The sequence below is a fragment of the Corythoichthys intestinalis genome, chromosome 19 (assembly GCF_030265065.1).
Source record: "Corythoichthys intestinalis isolate RoL2023-P3 chromosome 19, ASM3026506v1, whole genome shotgun sequence".
Lineage (NCBI taxonomy): Eukaryota > Metazoa > Chordata > Actinopteri > Syngnathiformes > Syngnathidae > Corythoichthys > Corythoichthys intestinalis.
This window is the reverse complement of record NC_080413.1, coordinates 10,320,615-10,325,248: the sequence shown is the minus strand read 5'-3', so window position 1 is coordinate 10,325,248 and position 4,634 is coordinate 10,320,615. Positions and strand designations below refer to the sequence as shown.

Below are 4,634 nucleotides of genomic sequence, written 5' to 3'. Positions count from 1 at the left end.
TCTATTTGTGCAGCCAAAAAAAGCACCCATTAAATTTATATTGTATTGTAGTTTGTGATTAATATCGTCTCAAACGTATGCTAACTAGTAAACTGCTGCCATAGTTATCATACATATAAAAGTAGATCCCTGACGTTCGCTGGGAGACAACGGGGACGAGTGTACTCAGTCGTCGGCCATTTTTCGTCGGGGCCGTACAGTAAATTAGTCACCCTTGTTTTATATAAATTTAACAATTTAAGCAAAAATAATTATATTTATTGTTTTTTTTTTTCCTTTCCTGTTTTATTATTTTATACATTTTATTGCTAGCAATCAATAAGAAAACATTGTGTTATTTAGTTTAAAAACTAAACAATTTTAGTATTTTCAGTAAATTAGTCACCCTTGTTTTATATAGATTTAACAATTTAGGAAAAAATAATTATATTGCTTTTTCCTTTCCTGTTTTTTTTATTTATTATTTAATTGTTTTTATTGATAGCAATCAATAAGAAAATATTGTGTTATTTAGTTTAAAAATGTAAATGATTTTAAAAATTAAACGAATAAGTGATTTTTATTTTAAATTTAAGTATGAGATTGCAATAAATTACTTGGTTTTCGACCGACTTTCAAATTGCTTCATTTTTTTTAATAAACGGCAGAGATGCAGTTAAGCAATTGCATATTTTAGTTTTTTTTTTTAGATGCAGTACATTAATTCCAAACTATCCTTACTGATTTATTTTAATTACTATGTAAGTATATATTAATAAAGTATATAATAATAATACATATATGTAAATATAATATATATAATAATATAATATATATGTATTGTATATGTAATGTATTATATAACAGTTAATATATTTTATACTTGTAGTCTAGACTTTACCACAATTACATAATGTTATTTAGGGCTGTCAAAATTAGCGCGTTAACGGGCGGTAATTAATATTTTTAATGAATCACGTTAAAATATTTGAAACAATTAACGCACATACCCCGCTCAAACAGATTAAAATGACAGCACAGTGCAATGCCAACTTGTTACTTGTGTTTTATTTTTGGAGTTTTGTCACCCTCTGCTGGCGCTTGGGTGCGATTGATTTTATGGGTTTAACAACCCATGAGCATTGTGTAATTATTGACATCAACAATGGCGGGCTACTAGTTTATTTTTTGCTTGAAAATTTTATTAAAACGAAAACATTAAGAGGGGTTTTAATATATAATTTCTATAACTTGTACTAACATTTATCTTTTAAGAACTACAAGTCGTTCTATCCATGGATCGCTTTACCAGAATGTTAATAATGTTAATGCCATCTTGTTGATTTATTGTTATAATAAACAAATACAGTACTTATGTACGGTATGTTGAATGTGTATATCCATCTTGTGTCTTATCTTTCCATTCCAACAATAATTTACAGAAGAATATGGCATATTTTATAGATGGTTTGATTACGATTAATTATTTTTTAAGCCGTAATTAACTCGATTAAAAATTTCAATCGTTTGACAGCCCTAATACTGATATTTCTGCATTTTATTTTTCTATTTCTATTACTATCCTGATGTCATCCTCGTTTGTTGTTGTTGTTTTTTTTAATACAATTTGTCCGCATGATGTCGCCATTGCGTAGATTAGCAACATTACAAACCGACAGTACAGGTAGTTTTTTTTTTTTTTTTTTAACAAGGTTGCATATTCCTAACATGATAATTTTCAGGGTTTTAACGTCTTCTGTCATTCTGACACCCAGCAGCCAATTATTCCTTCACGTTGTATGTCAAACGAGCTACTTAGATAGTCGTTTCATGCTGAAATATAGCTTGGAGTTGTCATTGCAGAGACAATTGATAAACAAGCCACCTTCAAGGGGCAGTGTAGGTAATTTATCCAAACTCACAAAGGCATTAATCATTCTCAGAGATGCAAAACACATTGTAAGCATCCATGCAAAGCTAGTTGCACGGGTGAGAGGGCTGCTCTGCTGTTGCCAAGGTTTCTTGTCTCCTCCACAAAGAAATCCATACAGCTCCCATTTATCATAATGAATCCTGCAAGCCTGCAGTGGAGCCTCGCTCCGGTGACTCATACTGCACGCAAGACCAGAGCTTTGCACAAAAACATTTTTTTATATTCATTCCATTCAATCCACAGTGGTGAACTTTAATGTCAGGTAACCAAACTTTTATGATATTAAAACAATAAAAATGTTGACATGTGGAATGATACAGTTCTACTCCAGTGCTTTCGGGGACAGTAATGCATGTAACAAAGTGTTAATTTATAAAATCTTTGTAATTACAGTCCCGACTACTTGATCTGAAGGGCTTCTGCCCTTGGGCCTTAATACATGCAGACTGTTGCAATAAATTCGGGAAAAATAAATCCCTCAAGCAGCACCTAAACAGTTTCATCTGGATGCAGCGAATCAGTCGGATGTCCATGCAAAAGCACTGCAGCTTTCTTTCCAGGGATGACTCATAATCACAGCAGATGTTAAAAAGCAGAAGCTAACTGTGAAGAAGTAAAACAGCGGTGTTCCGCGAGCGCCAAAAAGAACCGCAGTTTTCTCTTTGTACTAGACGATCACACGGGAGCCGAGCCATACCGACCGCTTTTGGGTCCCGCGCCGTGTTCGGCAGTGGTTTGGCCTTCCGCTCCCCTCAGACTCACTCAAAAATACATCAGTCATCCTCTTCATATTTTTAAGGCTGCGTTCATCAATTTTTTTAATGGTAAAATAGTAAAATTTGTACCTCAGTGTGTGTACTAGACGCTTTGACACAGTGGCGGAACAAATGTGAGCAAGGCCCGGGTGCGATGAGCATAAACGGGACGCCCGAGTGGAGCGTCCAACTGGGGTGTGCTAGTGGGCAGTTATTCTTGGGCCCTTCCACACTTACGCAGGCTCCTCAAGACGATCGTCCGGTGTGTTGGAGGTGGGGTACAGGTGGAATTTTTTATGTGGGCCCTTCCAGACAACCAGCCATGCGGCTGGCAGACATATTTTAACCCTTAAACACTATATGACAGCTACACGCATCATTATACCTTTGTGTTTGCCTGCAAATCTGGCCCTTTAGAGGCCCGGGGTGCGGTCGCACCCAACCTAAGTTCTGCCCCTGTTTAGACATTCATCAATTTTGAATATTGATTACCCTAACATTCATGTTTTTGGAACGCAGGAAGAAACCAACGCACCTTGAAAGAACCTGCACAAACAGCCTGAGCATGCAAACTCCACACCTGAAGACCCAAGCCTGCATTCTAACATCAGAACTAACTGTAAGATACCTTCAAGCTGATTAATTTCTCATTGGCAGCCATTGACAGCAATGGACGTCCAACCCCTTTCAACTGGGAGGTATGGCAGCAATTGCTGCCAGCTCGATTCAGTTCAAATGGATTGGACATACAGTATATCGCTATCAATGGCAGTAAAATAGTTAATTTCTGAGATGGACGCTTAGAACCAGAGGTGGGTAGTAACGCGCAGTTTTGTTAATCTTACTTTTAAAAAAGTAATTAATTACAGTTTCAAATTACTTTTCCCAAAAAGTAATTGAGTTAGTAAATTAGTTATTTGAATGTAAGAGTAATTAATCACTTGGAAAAGTAACTGGGGTTACTTTTCATGTTTTATTTGTTGTTGTTTTTGTTTTTTTCATTCCCCCCAAAAATATATAGGTCACACGATGTGAAGTTCAGAGGGTTTTTGGGAAAATTGGCCTTCGCCCAATTCTTTACCCCTAAACTCAACTAAAGACACGGGGCTATTGCGGATATTGCGATAACGTGATAGTCACCTTTGCTATGTTTGAAAGTCATTTAATTTTGTGAATCAACCGTTAAAGTTGTTAAAATTGCTCCCGTTATTGCATTAGTTCCCTTCTGTCGACTTTTGACATGTGAATGTTTTAAAACTGTTTCATCATTTAAAGATAGATTCAAGTCAAGATTTTGCCGATTTAGAAGTGTTTTAGATGAAAAAGTTACTTAGGTTCGCTAGGAATGTTCTCTACAGCAGAGCCTTCCTGAGAGGTCTACTGCTTTAAGATGGGGGCTGTTTACTAACGCCAGCGAGTATCATTTTGCATCTTGTTCTCTATACATGTGCTAACGCCGCCGTGTCTGTCATTTCGCATCTAGTTCTATATACATGTAATATCTACCGTGGCATCATGTGGGGGTAGTTTGTAGGCTAGCCACCTAGCATTGTGTTTGCAATGGCATCACAACGCCCTTGCCTCATCCCCACTCCCGCTCTGCTCTCTCGTCTCCGTGAGTCCGTGTCTCTCAGACTTTTCTCGCGTCATTCAACCAACGTAGTAACGAATAGTAACGCACGCCTTTACATCTTCAGTAACGGTAATGGTTTTGCAAAGATGAGAAACGTACCGTATTGGCCCGCATATAAGACGGCCCTGATTATAAGACGACCCCCTCTTTTTCAAGACTCAAGTTTGAAAAAAGACTCTTTGAACACCAAATTAATTTTTATACAGAAAATAATTACAGAACATCTGAAACAAATGATTATAATATAATATATTTGAGAGAAAAAGCATGTTATTTTGCTTCTTTCAAATCTTGACATCTGAACATTTAAATATGTAAACTAAAGTGCAATCAC

At 36.4% G+C, this 4,634-nt stretch overlaps 1 protein-coding gene across 6 annotated transcripts in view; it reads left to right on the top strand.

Annotated features, from left to right (window-relative positions):
* Positions 1–4,634, top strand: part of trib2 (tribbles pseudokinase 2) — a 101,979-nt gene that overhangs the window by 5,557 nt on the left and 91,788 nt on the right. For all 6 annotated transcript variants that reach the window (XM_057822511.1, XM_057822506.1, XM_057822510.1 and 3 more), the window contains one exon: positions 3,187–3,286. The gene's annotated coding sequence lies outside the window, so the exon portion shown is untranslated. The remainder of the gene's footprint in view (positions 1–3,186; positions 3,287–4,634) is intronic.